Source organism: Marmota monax, unplaced genomic scaffold, assembly GCF_021218885.2.
Source record: "Marmota monax isolate L192 unplaced genomic scaffold, Marmota_monax_Labrador192_F-V1.1 WCK01_AAM20220418_F8-fsc00001, whole genome shotgun sequence".
Lineage (NCBI taxonomy): Eukaryota > Metazoa > Chordata > Mammalia > Rodentia > Sciuridae > Marmota > Marmota monax.
The window spans coordinates 9,654,456-9,681,584 of record NW_026693777.1 but is presented as its reverse complement, the minus strand read 5'-3'; the positions used below and the strand labels follow the sequence as shown (position 1 = coordinate 9,681,584).

Here is a 27,129-nt window from a genome sequence, read left to right as displayed (position 1 = left end):
GAGGCTACATAAATATGTATCCTATGTTTTGGTTTAAATTCAAAGTGGTTACTTCCTTAGTCATTTTGATGTATAAACGAATCTGCCTAGATTTCAGTTAACCAAAAGAATCCTTCTGCCCTTTTTCTTTTTTAGGCACAGAGTTAGGGCATAGTAGTGAACACCAAGATATGATTGTAGCAGTTGTCAATGAAAATGTCTGGTTTTCATGTTTCTAATCTAAGAAACTCAAATGTATCTTTTTATTCTTGTATGCTCAGCCTTCAGGAAGCTAGTCCAAATGAAGGGAAAGGAGAATGATGTACAAGTTAGAATGTACACAGTAGAATGCCCGTTGGAATAGAAGATAATCCTTTCCACTGATAAGAATTTTCGGTTTGATAATCCAGTGCATTCTGCTATATCCAAGATTTTGGGAACCAGGTTAATAACTAGAGATTTTATGGTAATCACCGAATCATAGAAAAAGAAATTGGAAGCTCTTGAATGATATTTCATAATCAGTTATGGTAGAAGCTTAAGAATTATTCCTTTTTGGGGCCAGGGTTGTGGCTCATTGGCAGAGCACTTGCCTAGCCTGTGTGAGACACCTAGTTCGAGTATCACCACTGCATATAAATAAATAAAATGAAGGTTCATTGACAACTAAAAAATAAATAAATAAAATAAAAAGAATTATTTCTTCCTGCTAGGTGTGGTGGCCTATACCTGTAATCCCAGCATATTGGGAAGCTGAGGGAGGAGGATCATAGGTTCAAAGCCAGCTTTAGTAACTTAGTGAGATCCTGTCTCAACATAAAAAATTAAGAGCTTAGTTATAAAGTGCTCTTGGGTTCAATCCCCAGTACCCACTCCCCTAAAAAAGTACCCCTTCCCTCAATAAAGAATACTTTTTAGAGGTTTTGGACACTTAAATTTAAATCAAGCAGTTGTCATGTCCTGTTCTTGGGAACAAACCAAATAGTCTTTTGATGATTATTCTTCTCAGGCCTCTGTAGATCAATATGTTACAAATTACAGTTTATTTTATATCTGTTACATTTTGTCTCCTTGATGAAGACTTGGAAGATGCATTAGTCTCTATAGTGTATATTTAGGAAGTGAGATTTCATCATCATGTCTCTTACTGATTATCTCTTATGATTATCTTGTGGAATATGAATCTTATCCATTCAAGTTATGTTCTATTTATTTCTATTACAGATACAAAGGATATTTTTTTAAATCCATTTTTGTTGGTATATGATTATACATAATAGTGGGATTCATTGTGATATGTATACATGCACATAACATTACTTGATCAGTTTCATAACCCAGTACCTTCCTTTCTCTCTCCCGCTTCCTCAACTCTACTGGTCTCCCCTCTAGTTTTATGAGGTCACTTAAATTTTTTTTTTTCTTTTGAGCATGTGAGAGAACATATGACCCTTTCTTTTTTTTCGTTTTTAGAATTTGTTCTTTTTAGATAAACATGATAGTAGAATGTATTTTGACATGTTATACGTATATTGACTATAACTTATTCTAATTAAGATCCCATTCTGGGGCTGGGATTGTGGCTTAGTGGTAGAGTGCTCGCCTAGCATGGGCGGGACCCGGGTTCCACATAAAAATAGAGGCATTGTGTTGTGTCCATTTATACCTAATAATAATAATAATAATAAAAGATCCTATTCTTATTGTTAAACATGAGGTGGAGTTATATTGGTCATGTACATATGACCCTTTCTGAGTCTGGCTTATTGGCTCATTATGATGCTCCAGTTTCATCTATTTTCCTGCAAATGACATAATTTCAGTCTTCTTTATGGGTGAATTACATATGTGTGTGTGTGTGTGTGTGTGTGTGTGTATATATATATATATATATATATATATATATTCCATTTTTTTATTCATTTGGTGATGGGTGCATAGGCTGATTCTATAACTTGGCTATTGTAAATTGAGCTTCTATGAACATGGGCATGCACGTATTGCTATAGTATGCTGACTTTAATTCCTTTGGAAAAATACTGAAGAGTGGTGTTTCTGGGTGCTATGGTTGTTCCATTCCTAGTCCGTTAGGAAATCTCCATATTGATTTCCACAGTGATTGTTCTAATTTACAATCCCACATTCTCTATAGCATTTATTATTTGTATTTTTGATGATTTCTTTCTAATTGGAGTGAGAGGAAATCTCAGTGTTGTTTTGATTTGCATTTCCCTGATTGCTAATGATGTTGATTTTTTAAAAAATCTTATTCTTGAATTATATGAGTCTTTTGTGTATTGAGTATAAAAACCTTTATTTTGAAATGTAAGTATAGATAGGGAACATATTTTGATCAAATTTCAGAGTTTATAGTGAAACATTTTAGTTGTTTTATTAATAATATATCTGGAAAAGTTGAAAGGAGGTAGTTTAAGGATCCATTGAAAATTGCAAATTTGAATTAAACATGCTAAAATTTTCAGTTTCAAAAATGATTAATGGATTACAGGAATATGTGTTACATACCTTTTTTCTTTAGCTGATTTTAAGCAAGGTAAACACAATTGCTCTAAAGCATTATTTTGAGTCAGATAATAAATTTGTTGGATGAATCATTATAGTTTTTTCTGTATTCTTAAATTTTACAGACACTTAGGAATGTTGGAAATCAATGTGAATTCTGTAAACTATTAAAAATTTGTATTGTTTAAGAAGTATTGTGCAAATGAAAGATATATATTAACAAATAATTATAATGATACCATTTATTGTATTTGCTACATGCCATGCACTGTGGTAGGTACTTAACAAATATTAATTGATTTAACTATTTTTGGAGGTTGTATATTCTACATTTGTGCTGTGGAACATCTGAAGACTATATCTACTGGAAAGTGATTGTTCAGAGTAAGAAAATAAACTCAAATTAGTATATTTAATTATTTGCTTAGAATTTTGTATTATTTGATTATATACTTTAATCTATCCTTTTTGGATTTCTATTCTGAATCTTGTTTACTTTCTTGAATCAAAGTTTTAATAAAATTAAGAAATTATGGCTCTATTTTTATACCTGTGGAATGAATTACTTATTTTTATCTAGTTTATATTATGTTCCAAAGCGTTTATGCATTTCTGTCTTGAGTCAGAACTACAACTTAAAGTGAAAATTCAATTTTTATTGCATTTTAAGCACTAATCTATATAAATTAACATCATTTAACATCTGTTGCAACCATTTTCAATGGACAGGGGTTAACTATGTATCTAGGAGCTTTTGCTGAATGTAGTAACGCCTTTGGGGACTTGCTTTCTTCTGTGTTATTTCTGAATCCATGGTATAATGATTTCTGTTATGACAGACTTCTAATTTTACAGTTGTTTCTCCAGATATAATAAAAATCATTCTCATGGAGCTGGGTGTGGTGGTGAATGCCTGTAATCCCAGTGACTAGGGATCCTGAGGCAGGAGGATTCAAAGTTCTAGAGGGCCCCAAGCAAATTAGTGAGACCCTAAAAAATAAAATTAAAAGGGCTGGGAATGTGGCTTGGGATGCACGTCCTTGTGTTCAATTCCTGAACCAAAATAAAACAAAAAACCAATATCATGAAAAAGGAAAGATATGCCAAATTGTTCCATTGGTTCATTTCTCTGAGGGAAGTTGAACTATAGGAAAGATATTTAAGAAGAGAGCAGTTATGGTAAAATATTCTCCTAATTTTATAAATCATGTTCTTTATATAAAACATGTATGCATTTTGTTTAAGAAATCCTCATTTCTTTTCACTCTTTCTCTAGATCTATATTTATACGGTAGAAGATAATTGCCTCCCAACTAATTTTAGCACCACTGCTTTTGTGGCTTAGATATCAATTAAGTAGGTGGATACTAAACTCACAGCTTAGCCTTATAATCTTGGTTTTAGAACCTAAAATTGTGAAGTCATTATAGACTATGGAAAGTTTGATTTTATTTTAATTTTACCAAAATTGTGTATATTTATACATAACTAAGTAAAATATAATACTATATATACATAATATACTACATATAATATATGTTATATAAAATATAATACTTTCTTAAATTTTTTCAGATAGATTTTTTTTTTTCAATATTGACTAATCCAGTTACTTAGATTTGGAGTACTTTATGTAAATCTTAGACATAAGTGCCTTTTTATTGTGTGTGTGTGTGTGTGTGTGTGTGTGTGTGTGTATATATATATATATATATGTAAGTTTTAGATGCATACAACACCTTTATTTTGTTTATTTACGTTATACAGTGCTGAGGATCGAACCCAGGGCCTCACACATGCTAGGCAAGCCCTCTACCACTGAGCTACAACCAGCCCTTAGATATAAATGTTATGATACCAAAATTAAGACCAAAAAAGATGACAGATATGTGTGGGAGCCTGCTATATCAAATTTGTTATTATGCAAATCGCTGAAGGAAATAATTATTCCATGGATCCCTCTTTATTTTATTTTAAAGCCCTGATGTATTTTTGTATCTGATCTGTGCATTTTATATTTTTATTCTTTATTATGTTTAAAATAGGAATAATAAAAACTTCCTATCTCATATTGCTTTTCTGAGGACAAAAGGTATTAAAAAGTAAAAAGCTTATAATAGTACCTGGTACATTATGACAGTTAAACAAGGTTGTATTCCAGGTACTCTTTTATAGAATAATTTAGTTTTGCTAGAAGTGGCATCAGTTATAATTTGTCTCTGTAAACACTTTAAGCAGCCTAACACTCTTTAACAGTGTAATTTCTTGGATGTAATGTGCAGAAAACATTGTTCTAAGATTAAGATAACATTCTAGTTGCAGTAATGTGTTTTAATAATCTTGTGATTTTGGTTTGTTTTTGCAATACTAAAAATAGAACCCAAGACTTTTGGTTTTTGAGACAGGGTCTCATTATTTTGCCTAGGCTGGTCTCCAATGCCTGTGCTCCAGGGATCCTCCCACTGCAACTTCTCCAGTGTTGGGACTACAGCCATGCCTCACTAACCCCAGTTGTGATCACATTAACTCTTTGATGTTTGAGAACAAGTTAAACTATTTTCAGCACAAATGTAATTGCTTAAATATTATTGTAAATTATAATCGATACATCCAAAGTCTTCACGTCTAAGTCTTATTCACAGTTTAGTGTCTTATATTCTCCTTTTTTGTTAAAAAAATTTTACTATGCAAAATTTTCAAAGACATGTAAAAGTAGAATAATAGGATGAACCTCCATGTACCTGTTATGCTGCTTCAGTAGTTGTCAACTCATGACATCATCCATCTCCTCATCCCATATTATTATTAGTATTGTTGTTATTATTATTATTATTATTTGGTGGGGGGATTACTGGGGATTGAACTCAGGGGCATGCTACCACTGAGCCACATCTCCAGCCCTATTTTGTATTTTATTTAGAGACAGGGTCTCACTGAGTTGCTTAGCACCTCACTTTTGCTGAGGCTAGCTTTGAACTTGAGATCCTCCTGCATCATCAGCTTCCTGAGCTGCTGGGATTACAGGGGTGCATCACCATGCCCAACCATCCCATATTATTTTGACAAATAATAATATTATTTTGGTAACTCTCTGACATATTATTTCATGTACAGATATTTCAAGATTATTTATAAAAGATTAAAAAAAGTCTTAAAAGCAGAACTACGGTTTTCAACAACAAAATAAATAGTGATTATAATCAGTAATTTGGTCAATTTGTAAATTTCTAGTTGTATTCTAAATATATGTGCACATGTACATGTATGGATTATAGGTTGTACTTGGTCAATGTGTCTTAAGTTTATTCTAATCTGCATGCTTATACTCTGTATTTTTTGGAGTTTATTTGTTGAAGCATCCAGATTATTTCATAAATTTTTTTCACAAAATATTTTTGCTAATTGTATCTTTCTCTTTTACTTTAACACGTTTTTTCCATTCTCTGTATTTTTTGTAAATTAACAGATATAGAGGATTTGACTGTGGTTGAATTGGTTTGATTTTTGTGTGTTGGAGGGAATACTAGAATACTCAGGTGGTGGTATGTTGTTCTATCAGTAGGCCTTAATGTTGGGTTTTCTCTCTTTTTGAGATTTTTAGCAGTCCTCATAATCAGTGCTGACCTATTAAGTGAGCAAAATGGTAACATCCTATCATTTCTTCTTAATTTAGTAACTGAAATAGTTTTATAAAGACAAACTTAATGATACAGTTAGCATAGGGAGGACATGATGAATGCTTGATTCTTTCCCTTTATTTCTGGGTTTCAATTAATGAGTTGATTAATTGGCATCCTCCATTGGTGACTGATAAGGGTTTTAAGAAATTATTTTGACTTTATGGATTTAATATATCTGATGTGTTTTAGTCAATTGCAGTCATCATTATATAAAAACAAAACCCCAAAAACAATAAATTAAAAGATAAAATTGATTACATTAAATATTTTTTAATATAGATGGGTTAGAACAATATTTGCAGTATATGTAAAATATGTATCAGTAATACAGAAAATTTCTAAAATTCCCTAACTTTTAGGGAAAAAAATGACTAAAGAAATGAACAGATGATTAATAATGCAAATGGCTTTTAACTGCATGAAAATTTGCTCAGTTTCACTATACTCAAATAAAATAAATTAAAACTATATGGAGTTAACAGTCTCTCTTTATAATATTACTGTTAGTGAGGCTATAATAAACAGCTACTCTCACTCATTGCTGTGAGAATATAAAATGATAAAGGAACTCAAAAGATAAGTCGGTCAGAATCGCAAAATTACATTCTTTCTTATTCTCACTTACATTCAGAATTATTTAATGTAATCAATTTTATCTTTTCATTTATTGTTTCTGGGTTTTGTGGCATGGTGAGAAACTGTTCCCTAATACCAGGTTATGAAAGAATTAATTCTTATTTTTTTCTACTACTTGGATGATTTCACTTTTTCCATTTTATATCTCTGATCCATTTGGAACTCATCCTGGTGAAGTATGTGAAAGGGATCTAATTTATCTATTTCCATATGATTAATTCTTTAGTTATCCTAACATATTAATTTAAAAGTTGTCTTTTGCCACTGATTTTAAGGTGATGCCTTTATTGTACACTAATTCTACATATGTAAATGATCTATTTCTGTGTTTTCTACTTTTTTCTATTAATCTATTTTCTCTTACATATGTTCTCATTTAATTCTGTTTCATCCACAAGAGATTTTATAAATAAGAAAGTTCTAGTATAGAATAAGTAATCTACCTGAAGTCAGGTAGTTATTAATTACCCAAATGTAGATTTGAACCCAGTTCTCTAAGGCTCTAAAATTCATGCTTTTACTCATTGTTCTTTCCTGCTTCCCGTGGTGCTTGCCCTTCCTTCTGTACATGGTTGTTATTGAGATAAATGAAACTGTGAGTGTAAAGCTATTTGATAAAGATGGGGTTTGTTTTGACAATGAGAAATTATTGCTTCTTTGAGTTATTTTTAGTCATTTATTAATGTGTAGCCAAGAACCAAATACAGTCACAGTTGTAATTCAAAATTTTGGATGTATCGATTATAATTTACAATAATATTTAAGCAATTACATTTGTGCTGAAAATAGTTTAACTGGTTCTCAAACATTAAACATGTATAAGAATCACATGGAAGGCTGGGGATGTGGCTCAAGCGGTAGCGTGCTCGCCTGGCATGCGTGCGGCCCGGGTTCAATCCTCAGCACCACATACAAACAAAGATGTTGTGTCCGCCAAAAAAAAAAAACTGAAAAATAAATATTAAAATTCTCTCTCTCTCTCTCTCTCTCTCTCTCTCTCTCTCTCTCTCTCTTTAAAAAAAAAAAAGAATCACATGGAGAACTTAAAACAGATTGTCCAGCCTCCCCCCCGAACTCCATATACTTTCTGATTATTTAAATCTGTGATGGGACTCAAGAATTTGCATTTCTAGCAGGTCCCCAAATGATGCTGATACTCTTGATAGGACCACAGTTTGAGGACAGGTTTTTAAAATCTCTGCATTTGAAAACGTTAATGTTCTATGGATTTCTAAGTCTCATTTCTTGAGATAGGAAAGTGGTCAAATTCAAAATTTTTAAGAATGCATTATGGGGGCTGGGGATGTGGCTCAAGCGGTAGCGCACTCGCTTGGCATGTGTGCGGCCCGGGTTCGATCCTCAGCACCACATACAAAGATGTTGTGTCCGCCGAGAACTAAAAAATAAATATTAAAAAATTCTCTCTCTCTCTCTCTCTCTCTTTAAAAAAAAAAAAAAAAAGAATGCATTATGGCAAACCTGGGATAATTCATTTTAAGTTCCCTATTTTGATCTTGCCTTTTTAAAGTTTTTAGTTGGAATTGTTCTGGTTGAACATTAAAAGTATAATTTCTTTAACTCTATTCTTAAGTGTTCATAAAAGAAATGAACATTATGTCATTCCCATGTAATATAAGGAAGAGAATACATAGGTGCTCTTTTTTTAATATTTTATTTTTCATTTGTAGTTGGACACAACACCTTTATTTTATTTATTTATTTTATGTGGTGCTGATGGTCGAACCCAGGGCCTTGCACATGCCAGGCAAGTGCTCTACCACTGAGCCACAACCCCAGCCCCCATAGGTGCTCTTTTGTAAAGTTATCTTTACCAATACCATTTCTTTGACCTGTTTTTAAATTTTTAATAATTTTTATTGTTTCAAATGAATAGTATATTTCACTCACTGTTGAAGTGGTCAGAAAATATTTAAAAGGTTTTAATGGTAAAGATATAGGAAAGTGAGACAAAGAAATACTATAAGGGTATAAATGTTGGGAAACAACTTTGTCACAGCACCCTGGTAGCATGCATCCATATAGCAAAGGCGTGACCTGCAAGACTTCAGCTTATCTGAGTCTTGGCTGCCTTGTTATTCCCTTAAAACACAAGGGGTTGGGAGGACTCCTAAGCCACTGCTATGAAGCCATCTACCTCTCTGTCTCTCCTGTAAGTCTGTCAGAAGATAATTTCTGTTAACTGCTGGCAGCTGGTTGGCTCACAGCGGCCCCAGCAACATCTAGCTGATTGGCTCCTCGGCCCCAGCAACATCTAGCTGATTGGCTCCTCTGCGGTGATGCTCATTGGGCTGTTTCCCTGCCCTTTCAGACCACGGAGCTGCTCATTGGGGGACTTTTTTGGCTCCGCCCATGTGACCCAGCCAATCGGCCTCAAGAGAGGAGGATTGTGGGAGGTGGAGAGAAGCTTGTGTGGGAAAGAGAGGCTTGTGGAAAGCCGGTGGTGGCAGTTGAGGCTCTGAGGGTTTTTCCTGAGAGGCTGTTTTGTTTGGCGTGTGTGGTTCTAAAAATAAAGTTAGTTTCTTTTGACAAGTGGCTCCTGATTGTGCCCAGCCAGACTGCGGCATTTGGTGGCCCGTACGGGGAGCGACTGAGGGTAAGTGAAACTGCTCGCCCCTGAGGGCAGGGCGAGAGGATGGGTAGCCATTTTAAGATTCCTCTTTTATTTTGCTTCACTTTTGTTTTAAGTTGCCTGTCCCTGGAGATGAGTGAGACGGAAGAAAAACCGCTCACATCTGAGGAAAAACTGTTTACGTCTGAGGAACAGATAGGGAGAAAGGACGGATGCACATGTCAGGAGGATAGAAAGGCTATAATGACTTTTTGTTGTTCCCTTTTTATTTCATTCTGTCTCGGTTTTGTTTGGCGTCATCTTGTTGGGTTGTATTATAGTAGAAATATGGGATCAGAAATTAGTAAAAAACAAACTGAAAGAGTGTTAAGTAAATTGTTAGAGGAAGGAGGCATCCCAGTAAAATCAAGAGCAGTCAGGGCATACGTTGATACAATACAAAAATGTAGCCCATGGCTTTTTAAGGAGGAGTTGTTAAATATATCACAATGGAACCATCATGGTGAAGATTTAAAAAGAATAGAAAAGAAAAGCCCAGGGACTCTGCCAGTTGGCACATTGCCATTGTGGACGTTCATATCTTGTTTGCTTAGTCCAAAGCCTTCAGTTCAGACAATGGTAGAGGAAGGAGAAGACATATTGATTCAAGTAAAAGAGAAGGTCTCTCAAGTTAGTCAGACAGAGGAAAAGATTCAAGTAAAAGAGAAGGTCTCTCAAGTTAGTCAGACAAAGGAAAAGATTCAAGTAAAAGAGAAGGCCTCTCAAGCTAGTCAGACAGAGAAAGAAAGTGTAAAACAGAAAAAGCCATCAGGGGGAAAGTTACAACAGGAGACTGCTACTAACACCTTTCTATCACCAGAGGACGTAAGTGTCCAACTAACAAGGCCACCTCCATATGCTGGGAGGTCCCCAACCCCCGCAGTTGATAGTTGGGATCCTGAGACAAGATCTCAAATATTAACATGCCCTGTATTTGAGGCAGGAGGGCAGCGATTTTACCAAGTTTTAAATTTCAAAACAGTGAAACAGCTAAAAGAGGCTGTAACAACCTATGGTCCTCAAGCACCCTTCACTGTAAGCATGGTCGAATCCATTAACAACTTGAACATGACGCCAGCAGATTGGGCTAATATGTGTAAAGCTGTGCTAAATGGAGGACAATACCTGTTATGGAAGGTTGCCAATGAGGAATTTTGCAAGGAGACGGCTAGGCGAAATGCAGCAGCTGGTTATCCTCAGAGAAATCTAGATATGTTGTTAGGAAAGGGACCTTATGAGGATCAGCAGCAACAAATTGCATATGATCCTGGCGTATACGCACAAATTGCTGCAGATGCAATTAAGGCATGGAAGACTTTACAAGGACATGGAGGTTTACAAGGTCAATTATCTAAGGTAATACAAGGAGCTAATGAACCTTATGCTGAATTTGTAGATAGGCTTATTCAAACAGCTACCAGAGTTTTTGGGAATACAGAACAAGCAATGCCATTACTAAAACACCTGGCTTATGAGCAAGCGAATCGTTGGTGCAGAGATATCATTAGACCATGGAAACATGAAGATTTAAACACATATATTAAATTATGTAGAGACATTAATGAACAAGAGCAAGTCGTGGCAGCTGCAGTAAAACAGGCTTTAGATGCCAGAGACATTAATGAACAAGGGCAAATTGTGGCAGCTGCAGTAAAACAGGCTTTAGATGCCAGGCCAAGAACATGCTACAATTGTGAACAAACAGGACATTTTAAAAGGAATTGCCCCATTGGAGGAGGGTTTAACAAAACTAGGTATCAAAGGAGTAGAATACCAGGTATTTGCCCACGATGCCGTAGAGGGAGACATTGGGCTAATGAATGCCGTTCTCAAACCACCATAGAGGGTACTCCATTATCAAAAAACGAACAAGGACCAGGTGTTTATCCACGATATCGTGGAGAAAGGCATCGGGCTCCATTGCCAAAAAATGGACAGGGGGGCCCAATGCTCCGGGGCCCCAAACCACAAATATACGGAGCACTGGAGGAACCCAGCAACCCCATCAGGGTAGTGCCCAGGACACATTGTCCATCAGATCCCTCATCAGACAAACCAGAGGGAGCGCAGGGTTGGACATCTGCGCCTCCGCCAGAGCAGTACTAACTCCAGAGATGGGAGTTCAAATCATTCCCACAGGGGTAAAAGGACCTCTTCCCAAAGGAACAGTAGGCTTATTATTGGGACGCAGCTCTTCTACTCTAAAAGGACTTATGATAAGTCCTGGGGTAATTGATCCCGATTATGAAGGTGAAATAAAAATTATAGCCAGTTCTCCAAAGGGTATATCAGTAATTTCACCAGGAGATAGAATAGCACAGTTACTAATAATACCCAGCCTACATGGTAAATTTTCCAGTTGTACTGTAGAAAGAGGTTCCAAGGGATTAGGCTCCACAGGTGTAGATTGGGCTATGCTTTCTTTAAATTTAGATTCTCGCCCCATGCTAAAACTAAATATTCAAGGACATGAATTTAATGGGCTACTGGATACAGGTGCAGACCTTAGCATCATCTCTCGTCAAGAATGGCCAAAACATTGGCCATTACAACAAGCCACTCAAACGCTTCGAGGCCTAGGAGTGGCAACTAATCCCCATAGAAGTGCAATGGTATTAGATTGGAAGGATCCTGAAGGATGTGAAGGAACTATACAACCATATGTATTGGATCATCTTCCTATAAATTTATGGGGACGAGATGTCCTAGATCAATTAGGTTTGACATTAACAAATAACATCAACCAAAATGCACCCACTATTATGACTAGACAAGGTTTTAGGAAAGGAAAAAGATTAGAAAAACAAGAACAAGGTATAGCAGCACCAATACAAATAGATCAAGGAACAGACAGACATGGGTTGGATTTTCAGAAAGGGCCACTGAGACAATAAAAATTACTTGGAAATCAGAAAGACCAGTATGGGTTCCTCAGTGGCCCCTGACTAAAGAAAAGATACAAGCAGCCCATGACCTGGTCAAACAACAATTAGCAGAAGGACATATACAACCTTCTGTATCTCCCCATAATACTCCCATTTTTGTCATCAAAAAGAAATCTGGTAAATGGAGATTATTGCAAGATTTAAGAGCCATTAATAATGAGATGGTTATTATGGGACCTGCTCAATCAGGGATTCCTCAGTTGTCTGCTTTGCCAAAAACTTGGTATGTTTTAGTTATAGATATTAAAGATTGTTTTTTTTCAATTCCAATTCATCCTGAGGATAGTCCACGTTTTGCATTTACTATCCCTGCACTGAATCATGAAGGTCCTGATCAGAGATATGAATGGAAAGTACTCCCTCAAGGGATGGCTAACAGCCCAACTATGTGTCAAATTTATGTTAACAAAGTAATCCAGCCACTTAGAAATCAAAATCCTGAACTACAAATATTTCACTATATGGATGATGTATTATTAGCACACAAAGATAAAAACGCATTGCTAGAATGTTATGCCACACTTACAAACTTATTAAAAAATTATAATCTAGAGATAGCAATAGATAAAGTACAATTAAATTTCCCAATTAATTATTTAGGAGTTCTATTATCCTCAACCATGGTCCGTCCACCAAAAATTCAAATACAAGTAGATCAACTCAAATCACTTAATGACTTTCAAAAGTTATTAGGAGACATAAATTGGATAAGGCCTTATTTAGGTATACCAACAGGAGAGTTGGGACCTTTATTTGATATCCTAAAAGGTCCATCAGATCCAAATTCACCCCGAATGTTAACGCCTGAAGCAAGAAAGGCATTAAAAATCATTGAAACATATATGGAAAATATGCATTTGGATAGAATTGATATAAGTTTGCCTTTATTATTTATTGTACTACCAACAAAAAATATTCCTACAGGAGTATTTTGGCAGAAGGTCCATTATTATGGATACATTTATCTTATTCTCCTAACACTATTCTTACTAGGTATCCTGAGGCTGTAGGACAGTTAATACTCAAAGGAATAAAAGCAGCAAAGGGAGTGTTTGGAATTTCTCCCAATAAAATTATTACTCCATATACTATGAATCAAATTGATGAGTTAGCTAATGAGTTAAATACTTGGGCAATAATCATGTGCAAATCTAATGTTTCATTTGATAACCACTTACCATCTAATCCTTTATTGTCTTTTTGGTCATTGCATCCTGTAATTTTTCCAAAAATGACAAGAAAAACACCTATCATGAATGCTCCAAATATATTCACTGATGGGTCAAATAATGGTACAGCAGCAGTAGTTACCCCTGATCAAACTTTTACATTTTTAGTACCCAAACAATCAGCTCAAAAGGTAGAGCTTAATGCAGTATTACAAGCTTTTGTGATGTTTAAAGATTCTGTATTTAATTTATTTTCTGATAGTCAGTATGTAGTTAATGCTATAGTATCTCTTGAAGATGCTGGTAGGATTTCCCCTTCTTCTACTGTTTTCTCTTTGCTTTCCACTATACAAAGTCTAATCTGGGACAGAAAAGATCCATTCTTTATAGGACATATCAGGGCACATACAGGATTGCCTGGAGCCCTTAGTTTGGGCAATGATTTAGCAGATAAAACTACACATGACATACATATTTTCTCTACACTAGAAGAAGCTATAAATTTTCATAAAAAGTTCCATGTCAATGCTAATACTTTACAAAAGCGTTTTAAAATAACTAAGGAACAAGCTAGACAAATAATAAAACAATGTCAAAATTGTGTGACCTTTTTACCACAAGTTAATCTTGGAGTCAATCCTAGAGGATTGATACCTAACCATATTTGGCAGATGGACGTCACACACTTGCCAGAATTTGGAAAATTAAAATATTTGCATGTTACAGTTGATACTTCTTCTGGATTTTTGATGGGCTCCCTTCATGCCGGAGAAAAAACTAAAGATGTTATAGCTCATTGCTTACAAAATTTTGCCACTGTGGGCGTTCCAAAACAGTTAAAAACAGATAATGCCCCTGGTTATACTTCTACCTCTTTTAAACAATTTTGCTCAACATTTGGCATTACTCATATAACAGGAATCCCATACAATCCACAGGGACAAGGCATAGTTGAAAGAGCTCATCAAACTATTAAAATGTACTTATTAAAGCAAAAAGAAGGAATTGGGAAGGGGTATATATTCCCCAAAGATAAACTTAAAATAACCCTTTTTACTCTAAACTTTTTAAATTTGGATTCATCAGGACTTAGTGCTGCGGAAAGGCATATATGTCCAAAAAATGTACATAAGCCCAAGGTACTTTGGAAGGATATTCTAACAGGACAATGGAAAGGTCCTGACCCAGTAATTGTCTGGAGTCGGGGGTCTGTTTGTGTGTTTCCACAGGGAGAACAGCAGCCGATTTGGATTCCAGAGAGATTAACCAAGGTCCTGACCCAGTGATTGTCTGGAGTCGGGGGTCTATTTATGTGTTTCCACAGGGAGAACAGCAGCCGATTTGGATTCCAGAAAGATTAACTAAAGCGATTTCTACAGACCAAAAAGAAGATGATTTGGCTCAAATCCATAACAACTGATATCCAAAACTCCAGTTTGGCTATTCTTACATCTGCAACAGAACCAGGATGCTTTTTTCAATATCTATTTTATTATTGCCCTTTGCCATATCATAAAGTTCTATTTTGTTTTTTGAGCTCATACAGACCTAGGTTAATGTTTTGCTGATCAGTTCTATTTTTTGACTATAGAGTTTTTAAACATTGCAATGGAGATTTCACCTGTAAAAAGTTATAAGGCCTTTACTATAATGTTATGTGTTGTATGTATTCTATTATGTGTGCACACTTGTGTTTTGTGTTATATGTTTGAATGTACGTATGTCCATATATCATATATGATGAGCGCTCATGATAAAATGGATCCAATTTTTTTTTTCACGTGATTTATATGGTTTAATTTAAATTGGGTAAACAACTGTTGAGGATTGTTTTTATATGTAAACAAAAAAGAAGGTTAACAGATCTGTTTGTTTACTTTCACCTTTCCTTTTCATTATATTTAATAATTCTCTTAAAGATAATGTAAATTGTTAAGAAAATTGTTTTCTTTTAGTGCCTTCTGTAATGTTACATAATTTTTTCTTTAGCCATTATTGCCAGAATTCCTATCTTCATTCCAGTGCTAGTGAAGTCAAAGATAAAACCAATCTACAGCTTCTACAATAGCCATCACTGAACTGCTTGCAGAACTTGCCTGGACACATTGTGAGCTCACCTGTATGCATTGTGAACTATCTGTTGGTACAGCGAATTGTGGTAGTGCTGGAGTATTTTTGCTGATGGTGTCACCGGTGGTACAATTTTTCAAAGGAGCCCTCAATTGGCTTAATGTCATGGCATTTTGCATCCTCCTCTACTAGTGATGGTCTAAAATTTGGGGGCCAACAGAGGTGAGGCAAAGAACCTCACCCCCCCACAGGTGCAAAGGCCTATCCACAAGTATGGCTGTATGCTGGACCGGTAGTCAGTGACGGGTATGATCCAATTGCAGTGGTACCAACCTAAGACAGGAGGCTGACGCCTAGAGGTCAGTTCATCCGATGACGGGTAAGGACCATATGTTGAATTGGACTGCCTAACAGGCACGGTCCCTAAGCCACATGCTTGTTGTTTAAACAGAGAGGGGGAGATGTTGAGAGCCACAGCCAAAGGGGCCCCAGCAAACTTCCAGCTGCCAGCAAACTTCCAGCTGCTGGCTGATGATTGGCTCACAGCGGCCCCAGCAACATCTAGCTGATTGGCTCCTCGGCCCCAGCAACATCTAGCTGATTGGCTCCTCTGCGGTGATGCTCATTGGGCTGTTTCCCTGCCCTTTCAGACCACGGAGCTGCTCATTGGGGGACTTTTTTGGCTCCGCCCATGTGACCCAGCCAATCGGCCTCAAGAGAGGAGGATTGTGGGAGGTGGAGAGAAGCTTGTGTGGGAAAGAGAGGCTTGTGGAAAGCCGGTGGTGGCAGTTGAGGCTCTGAGGGTTTTTCCTGAGAGGCTGTTTTGTTTGGCGTGTGTGGTTCTAAAAATAAAGTTAGTTTCTTTTGACAAGTGGCTCCTGAGTGTGCCCAGCCAGACTGCGGCAGTTAACATCCTTGATTGTGGTAAAGTATGGGCTTTTACTCCCCAACCCCTTAGAATAGAGATGCAGAATATAAAACTGCTAGCCACAGTCTAGATTGTATCCTTAACAATTTATGGGTGGTATGTGAAACAAGGATCCAGGCAGTTCACTGTTTGGTTACTCTTCTTTTCACTAAGTGATAAACTGTCTAATTTTTTTTTTTTTTTTACATTTACATGAGGATTTTATTTTATTTTTAGTTTATTTTTTTGGTACTAGGGATCAAAACCAGGTCTTCATGCATGCTAAGCATACACTTTACCACTGAACTATCTAAATTTTTTTTTTGAAAGAATGAGAGAGAGTGAGAAAGAAGAAGAGAGAGAGAGAGAGAATTTTAATATTTATTTTTTAGTATTTGGCGGACACAACATCTTTATCTGTATGTGGTGCTGCGGATCGAACCCGGGCCTCACGCATGCCAGGCGAGCGCACTACCGCTTGAGCCACATCCCCAGCCCGAACTATCTAAATTTAATAAAATGTCTGAATCTAAAAGTGGTTCATTGTATCTTTATTGGTAGAATTAGGCTTTGGCCTTGCCTTGGTTGTATTTGTTCAGTTTGTAGTAAGCCAGCTTCCTTCCTTTTTTGGTATACATGGAAGGGAGTCACATGGGTTTAGTTGACAAAAACTAATTCTCTTTAAAGATAATATTGATAATGTTAATAATAAGTAATCTTTAATAATTACAGAGTAGTTATGTTTAGCACATAGATAAGCATAGTAAACTTTTCAAAAGTTTACTTTTTGAAAAAAAATACTATTTTGTCTGTTTTTTGCAGATGAGAAAACTGAGATTTTAAGATGACTTTCCCAGCCAGGCGTGGTAGCGCACACCTGTGACCCCAAAGACATGGGATGCTGAGGCAGGAGGATCACAAGTTTGAGCAGCTTTGACAACTTAGCAAGACCTTGTCTCAAAATCAAAAATACATAAATATAAAGGGTTGGAGATATAACTTAGTGAAAGAGCACCCTTGGGTTCAATTTTTCTGCAAAAAAAAAAAAGACTTTCCCAAGATCACATGACTGTTACATAGTACAGGCAATACTGAAACCTGGGCATCCCCATTCTAGAGCTCAGTCTGTTAAAATTATATTATTCTGCATAGGTCTGTGTGATTGATTGATTGATAGATAGATAGATAGATATCAGTGTGAATTTATGTATTGTATATGTAGATATGTCTATGTATATTTAAAAATCTATATTGTGTCATGCTTCTATATCATATGTAAATATTAATTTACCAGTTTGGGGTTTCTTTTGGTGGTACTGGGGATGGAACCCAGCGCCTTGTGCATGTAAGGCAAGCACTCTACTGACTGAGCTATATCCCTAACCCAATTTTACTAGTTTTGAATTGAACAAACAAAAACTAGTTTATTAAAGATCTATTACTGTAGTCTTTTTAAATTTTTGGTCAGGGATTAAACTCAGGGGCACTCAACCACTGAGCCACATCCCCAGCCCTATTTTGTATTTTATTTAGACAGGATCTCACTGAATTGGTTAGCACGTTGCTCTTGCTGAGGCTGGCTTTGAACTCACAATCCTCCTGCCACTATGATTACAGGCGTGCACCACTGCACCTGGCACTATGGTTCCTTTTTATATTAAAAATGAATCTAACCATAACTCATTAACTTTATTTGAGAATCAACAATTCTGTAATAGTTTGTGTTACATCAGTAGTACAGTGGATTTCTTTTTTCTTTCTCTTTTGCATTGCTGGAGATTGAATCTATGGCCTTACACATGCTAAGCAAATGCTGTACCACTGAACTTTATCTCCAGCCCAGAAATCTAGTAATGAGAAATAAGGTAGCATAGAAAGCTGAATACCACTCAAGTAAACAACTTGAAAAAATCAGTAGTGCTAAGATAACTAATGTTCATCTAGGTTTTACTAAGCGATAGGCAGTATTCTAAGTATTTTGTATGTGTAAACTCAGTTAACCCTATATGATGATGATGATGATGATGATGTAATTTTCATTCCTTCATTTTTCTCATGATAACCCTCAGATCTCCCTTTCTCCAGAGTAGCCCTGGTTCCATTACTCATAAGACATAATTTGAATTTCTTCTCTTTCCTAGGTATTGAATTTGGATCCCTTTTAAAAGATAATCACTAAATCTGTTCTCTGGATGTGGCATGACATTTACAAAACAAAGTGAAAATATCTCATCTCTTTAAGTTTTATGTATTATAGAGTATTAATACAGCTTAAACCCACATAGGCTTATTGTATTAAAGTAGTACTAAAATTAAAATCCCTAAACTTTTGTACTGCAGGTGTACTACAGATGAGTTATTTCTCTCTTATTCTATACTTGTATAGTTGCTTTGGAATCTACTGTAGAATGTTTACATTTATGCCTATTAAATTTCTTATTAGATATCAGGTCTTTTTGGATCCTCATTTTGTTCAATTTTTGCTGTCCTTTGCAACTTCATGGTATCTATAAAGCACAAGAACATACCCTGAGTATTTTCATCTTGATCTCATAGCATATCACTAGAACATTCCTCTAGTCCTCATTCCATTAAGTGTAGTATACTCTTAGTTGTTCAACCAGTTGCTAATTTAGCTAAATGAATTATATTTATATTTTTTAGTTTTATTCTCAAAAAAAAATTGTGAGCCTTTATAAAATTCTGTACTAGCCCAGCATGATGGTGAATACCTGTAATCCCAGTGGCTTGGGAGACTAAGAGAAGAGGATTGCAAGTTCATGGCCAGCCTCAGCAACTTAGTGAGGCCTATAAGCAACTTAGTGAGACCCTAACCTCAAAATAAAATAAAAAACAAAAAGGGCTGGAGATGTAGCTAAGTGGTAAATTGTTCCTGGGTTAAATCCCCAGTACTTAAAAAAAAAAGAAATTTTTTTCACTGACATTTGGTTAAAACATCTAGGGTACTTTCCTGATCTACAAGTTCAAGCACGTTGAAAAAAGAAACAAGGTTAGCCTATGACATGTCTTATTATTATTAACCTATCCGTGCTAGTCTTAGAGATCTATCCACAGATCAAGTCCTTAATAATTTTAGAATGTAAAAAAAATAATAATTTTAGAATGTTATCTGAAGTTCACTTCAATCTTACCAGATTATGGAATATACTATCTTGTTTTTGAAATTGTGTCCAGTGTCTGGTGCTAGTGATTGACCTGAAGGGTACTTTACCACTGAGTTACATCTCCAGTCCGATTGATTGATTGATTGATTGATTGACAAGGTCTGGTTAAGGCTCCCACGCTGGCATTGAACTTGTGATCCTTAGTTGCTGGGATTACACATGTATGCCACATGCCTTTTTATAGGTTCTTTTAAATATTTGGGAGCATAATTGTTTAATCTGAGAGAGAGATGAACTTATAAAGTAGCAATCTTCTTTTTGAACCATCTTATTTTCCATATCAGTTCACCTTTTCTGTCCATTCTTCACTTTACAGTCTGAATATTATTATTCTTGTTAAATCAGACAAATGAGAGATAAAGGGGGTATGTTTTATAAAACAATAACACATAATTAAATTAATCGCATGTACAGGGATAGACTTTTAGACAAAGGTAAAAGTCTATCCCTGTACATGTGATTAAACTCAGGGACACTGTACTTTTGAGAATTGGGAGTTTGAAGTAAGGAGTATGAAAGGGGAAAAAGGTTACAGACAAAATTTAGCATGTGGTAAGATATTTGGGAGATAGCAAGTTTTATATAGAGCTGTAGTAATTATGTAAGCATTATAGAGTGAAAGTTCATTATGGGAAAGACAGAAATTAGTAAAAGTAGAGATCATGGAAAGAAAGTAAGACTTAAGTGCTCTATTAGCACCTCAAATTGTATGGAACTTTGTTTTACCAGATCACTTACATGTAACTTTCTGAGATGGATTAGGCATATTATTATTTTATGAATGAAAAATTTAATAGACTAAGAAATGTGCCAATTCCACCTAATAATACATGACCCAGTTAGGATGGAAATTAGTTCTCTTTTATCTCCAGTTGCCTTACTGTTGTACCCTTTAACTCATAGTACACTTTTAACTCTTACATTTTATTGTTTTCATTATTTGATTTGATCCTCAAAAACCTTGACTTATTATTGTGATCTCATTTTGTAGATGAAGAAATTGAAGGTGAGAGAAGGTAAAATTAACTGTATATAAATAGGTAGGATTGCTTTCTTTATACAACCACCTAATTTCTTGCCTTTCCTATTGTTCATTCTTCACTTTTCAGTCTAGATATTAACTTTTGAGGCTAAAGGAATCTTTCAAAAGTCAACACTGTAGTCAATAATATAATATATCCAGATCTAAACTTAACACCTTACAGTACCTGTATTTTTTTCTGAAAGAAAGTCACTACCAAGAAGTATCTTCATACTTGTTCATACCATGTTTGAAATAATGCTTTGAGAATTATTTTGGTAGATGTGTTTTAGTATTACTAGGAGAGATCAGAGTGGAGGATGATGTCAGCTGTAAGATGGCCATATTAACACATCTTATTAATTTTTAAAAAAATGTTTTCCTTAGTTGTCAATGGACTTTTATTTTAAGTTATATATAGTGCTGAGAATTGAACCCAGGGCCTCATACATTCTAAGCAAATGCTCTACCGTTGAGCCACACCCCAGCCCCACATACCTTATTAATTGATTGAAAATTCAGTGGGAGATTTGAAATAATGAAATTATTGACCAAGATAAACATTTCAATATTTGGATTTTTCTGCTTAAAAACATAATAGCTGTGAAGTGCTATACCCATATCTGTGAGTCCTACCAGTATTTATGTTATTGAATAGTGTGATTTAATAGTGCAATATTATTTAATAGTGTGATTAATTTTGTGATGCTTTTAAAATAGGAACAAAGCCAGGCATGGTGATGCATGCCTGTAATCTCAGCTACTTGGGAGGCTAAAAGTAAAAGGATCACAAATTCAAGGCCAGCCAGAGTAACTTAGGGAGACTCAACTTAGTGTTGTCTCAAAAAATGAAAAGGGGTAGCTCAGTGGTATTATACCCCTGGATTTGATTCCTAGTATCACAGAAAATAAATAAATAAATAAAATTGGAACCAAATCTTCTACTTTACTTTTCTCACCCTGATTTGTGTTTTAGGTGTAAGTGAAAGAAACAGGGAACAACTCATATAGATGTCTTAATGTTCCTTTTGTTTGTTCTAAGCAGCTGTTTTGATCCATTGTGAAATATCTATGTATTAATTTCTTATGGCTGTTGCAACAAATTGCCACAAACTCAGTTGCTTAAAACAACAGAAATTTATTATTTCACAGTTCTGGATCCCAGAAGTATGAAATTAGTGTTAGTGGACTTTAAGCTTCTGGTGGCTGTCAGCATTCCTTAGTATATATATAGCTGCAGCATTCCATTCTCTGCCTCCATAGTCATAAAACCTTTTCCTTGTCTGTGTCAAATCTCCCACTTATAAAAATACATGTTGATTACTTTTAGGGTCCTCTGGTATTATTCAGAATAATCTTCCCATCTCAGAATTCTTAATAGCATGTACATAGTCGTTTTCCACCATGTTAAGTACCATTCACAGTTTTTCAGGGATTAGGATATAGAGAGCTTTTTTAGGCTAACACGGTACTTATTGTCTTTGCACTTTTTCTTCTTTTTCATTCCTTTTTCTGATCTTCTATTTTTATTCTTCATTGTGTTCCAAAGTTGTAAACAGACTGTACATAATCTGAATTTATAATTAAGAGTTGAGTGGCTGTAGTGTTGATTAGAAGGCTCACCTAAATTGCCCTCAATATAGAACTTTGGGTTCTGTTCATAATAATTTTGTTGTTGAATAAATTGACAGTAATGATACCTTTCTTAAAGTATTGAATTTTTAAATTTTATGTATTCTAACTTGTTATATATGACAGCAGAATGCATTACAATTCATATTACACATACAGAGCACAATTCTTCATATCTCTAGTTGTACAGAACGTAGAGTTAACACCATTTGTGTCTTCATACATGTACATAGGGTAATGATATCCATCTCATTCCACTGTCTTTCCTACCCCTGTACCCCCTCCTGTCCCCTCCCACCTCTTTGCCCTATCTAGTGTTCACCTAAATCCTCAAATGCGCCCCCTACCAACCCCATCATGAATCAACAACCTTATAGCAGAGAAAACATTTGGCATTTGGTTTTTTGGGATTGGCTAACTTCACTTAGCATTATATTCTCCAGCTCCATTCATTTACCTGCAAATGCTATGATCTTATTCTCTTTTAATGCTGAATAATATTCCATTGTATGTATATACCACATTTTCTTTATCCATTCATCTACTGAAGGGCATCTAGGTTGCTTCCACAGTTTAGTTCTTGTGAATAGTGCTGCTATTGATGTGTCTGTGTCCTGTAGCATGCTGTTTTTAAGTCCTTTGGGTATAGACCGAGGAGTGGGATAGCTGGGTCAAATGGTGGTTCCATTCCCAGTTTTCCAAGGAATATCCATACTGCTTTTCATATTGGCTGCACCAATTTGCAGTCCGATCAACAGTGTATGAGTGTGCCTTTTTCCCCACATTCTTGCAAACACTTATTGTTGTTTGTATTCTTAATAGCTGCCATTCTGACTGGAGTGAGATGAAATCTTAGAGTAGTTTTGATTTGCATTTCTCTAATTGCTAGAGATGTTGAACATTTTTTTCATATATTTATTGATTGATTGTATATCACCTTCTGAGAAGTATCTGTTCAGTTCCTTGGCCCGTTTATTGATTGAGTATTTGTTTTTTTTGGTGTTAAGATTTTTGAGTTATTTATATATCCTAGAGATTAGTGCTGTATCTGATATGCATGTGGTAAAAATTTGCTCCCCAAATGTAGGCTCTCTATTCACCTCACTGTTTCTTTTGCTGAGGAGAAGCTTTTTAGTTTGAATCTATCCCATTTATTGATTCTTGATTTTAATTCTTGTGCTATAGGAGTCTTACTAAGGAAATCGGGGCCTAATCTAACATGATGGAGATTTGGGCCTACTTTTTCTCTGTTAGGTACAGTGTTTCTGGTTTAATTCCTAGGTCTTTGATTCACTTTGAGTTTTGTTCATGGTGAGAGATAGGGGCTTAATTTCATTTTGTAGCATATGAATTTTCAATTTTCCCAGCACTGTTTGTTGAAAATGCTATCTTTTCTCCAATGTATGTTTTTTGTGCTTTTGTCTAATATACGATAACTGTAATCTGTGGAATTGTTTCTTTGTCTTCTATTCTGTACCATTAGTCTACAAGTCTCTTTTGGTGCCAACACCATGCTGTTTTTGTTATTATTGCTCTGTAGTATAGTTTAAGGTCTGGTATATGCTACCTGCTTCACTCTTCTTGCTGAGGATTGCTTTAGGTATTTTGGGTCTTTTATTTTTCCAGATGAATTTAATGACTGCTTTTTCTATTTCTATGAGGAGTACCACTGGGATTTTGATTGGAATTGCATTAAATCTGTATAGTGCTTTTGGTAGTATGGTCATTTTGACAATATTAATTCTGCCTATCCAATATCAAGGGAGATCTTTGTATCTTCTAAGGTTTTCTTTGCTTTCTTTAGCGTTCTGTAGTTTTCATTATAGAGGTTATGTTTTCCTTATGTAGTTTTCATGACATTTCATTATAATCTCTTTTGTTAAGTTGATTTTCAAGTATTTTATTTTATTTTTTAAGGCTATTATAAATGGGGTAGTTTTTCTTGTTTCCCTTTCAGAGGATTTGCCACTGATGTACATACACGTGTTTGATTTATGGGTGTTGATTTTATATCCTGCTACTTTGCTGAATTCATTTACTAGTTCTAGAAGTTTTCTGGTGAAATTTTTGGGTCTTCTAGGTATAGAATTATATCGTCAGCAAATAGTGCTAATTTGAGTTCTTCTTTTCCTATCTGTATTCCTTTAATTTCTTTCATCTAATTGCTCTGGCCAGTGTTTCAAGAACTATGTTAAATGAAAGTGGTGAAAGAGGGCATCCCTGTCTTGTTCTAGTTTTTAGAAGGAATGCTTTCAATTTTTCTCCATTTAGAATGATGTTGGCCTGGGGATTAGCATAGATAGCTTTTACAATGTTGAGATATGTTCCTGTTATCCCTAGTTTTTCTAATGTTTTGAACATGAAAGAGGTGCTGTGTTTTGTCGAATGCTTTTTCTGCATCTATTGAGGTAATCATATGATTCTTTAAGCCCATTGATGTGACGCATTACATTTATTGATTTCTGTATGTTGAACCAACCTTGCATGCTTGGGATGAATCCCACTTGATCGTGTTGCACTGTCGTTTTGATATGTTTTTGTATTCGATTTGCGAGAATTTTATTGATAATTTTGCATCTATATTTATTAGAGATATTGGTCTGAAGTTTGCTTGCTCTGATGTGTCTTTGACTGGTTTTGGAATCAGGGTGATATTGGCCTCATAGAATGAGTTTGGAAGTGCTGATTCTATGAGGCCACTGGTATGGCCCTCTTTTTCTATTTCCTGAAATAAATTGAAGAGTGTTGGTATTAGTTCTTCTTTAAAGGTGTTGTGGAACTCAGCTGTGTATCCATCCGGTTCTGGGATTTTCTTGGTTGGTAGGCTTCTGATGGTGTCTTCTACATCATTGCTTGAAATTGATCTGTTTAGATTGTGTATATCCTGACTCAATTTGGGCAAATTATAGGACTCTAGAAATTTGTCGATGCCTTTGATATTTTCTATTTTATTGGAGTACAAGTTTTCAAAATAATTTTTAATTATCTTCTTTATTTCTGTAGTGTCTGTCATGATATTTCCTTTTTCATCGTGTAAGTAATTTGAGTTTTCTCTCTCCGTCTCCTCGTTAGCATGGCTAAGGGTTTGTCAATTTTATTTATTTTTTTCAAAGAACCAACTTTTTGTTCTGTCAGTTTTTTCGGTTATTTCTTTTGTTTCAATTTCATTGATTTGAGCTCTGATTTTAATTATTTCCTGTCTTCTACTGCTTTTGGTGTTGGTTTGTTCTTCTTTTTCTAGGGCTTTGAGATGTAATGTTAAGTCATCTATTTGTTGACTTTTTCTTCTTTGAAGAATGCACTCCATGCAATGAACTTTCCTCTTAGAGCTGCCTTTGTAGTGTTTCAGAGATTTCAATAAGTTGTATCAGTGTTCTCATTTACCCCTAAGAATTTTCAAATCTCCTCCTTGATGTCTTTTGCAATCCATTGTTCATTCGGTAGCATATTATTTAGTCTCCAGGTGTTGGAGTAGCTTTTATTTTTTATTTTGTCATTGATTTCTAATTTCATTTTCAGTAATCTGATAGAATTCAGGGTAATATCTCTACTTTTTTGTATTTGCTAAGAGTTGCTTTGTGGCATAATGTATGATCTGTTTTAGAGAAGGATCCATGTGGTGCTGAGAAGAAAGCGTATTCACTCGTTGAAGGATAAAATATTCTATATATGTCAGTTAAGTCTAAGTTATTGATTGTATTATTGAGTTCTATATTGAGTTTCTTTGTTCAGCTTTTGTTTAGAAGATCTATGCAGTGGTGAAAAAGGTATGTTAACATTACCCAGAATTATTGTGTTGTGGTCTGTTTGACTCTTGAACTTGAGAAGAGTTTGTTTGATGAATGTAGATGCTCCATTGTTTGGGGCATATATATTTATAATTGTTAAATCTTGTTGGTGTATGGTTCCCTTGAGCAATATGAAAGGACCTTCTTTATCCCTTTGATTGATTTTAGCTTGAAATCTACTTCATTTAATATGATGATGGAAACCCCTGCTTGCTTCCACAGTCCATGTGAGTGGTATGATTTTCCCCAACCTTTCACCTTTAGTCTGTGGCTGTCTTTTCCTATGAGATGAGTCTCTTGGAGGGCAGCATATTGTTGGGTCTTTTTTTGTTTTTGATCCAATCTGCTAGTCTATATCTTTTGGTTGGTGAGTTTATGCCATTAACAACTTGTGTTATTATTGAGACATGACTTGTATTCCCAGCCATTTTTGGTTTATTTTGGTATTTAACTTTACTTGGTTTCTCCTTTGATTAGTTATTTCTTTAGTGTAATACCTCCCTCTGATGATTTTCTTCGTTGTTTTTCATTTCTTTTTCATGGAATATTTTGCCAAGGATGTTCTGTAGTGTGGGCTTTCTAGTTGTAAATTATTTTAACTTTTTGTTTATCACGGAAGGTTTTTATTTCATCATCAAATCTAAAGCTTAATTTTTTTGGATACAAGATTCTTGGATGACGTCCATTTTCTTTCACAGTTTGGTATATGTTGTTCCAGGATCTTCTAGCTTTCAAGGTCTGGGTTGAAAAATCTGCTCATAACTTAATTGGTTTCCCCCTATATGTAGTCTGATTCCTTTCTCTCATGGCTTTTAAAATCCTCTCCTTATTCTGTATGCTAGACATTTTTATTATAATGTGCCTTGGTATAGATCTGTTGTGATTTTGTACTTTTGGCATTCTGTAAGCCTCTTGTATTTGGTTTTCCAATTCATTCTTCATGTTTGGAGAAAATTCTGATATTA

General features: G+C 35.2%; 1 protein-coding gene across 2 annotated transcripts in view; it reads left to right on the top strand.

Annotated features, from left to right (window-relative positions):
* The window catches only part of Klhl28 (kelch like family member 28), a 48,851-nt gene that overhangs the window by 1,312 nt on the left and 20,410 nt on the right, over positions 1-27,129 (top strand). The gene's annotated exons all lie outside the window — the stretch shown is intronic.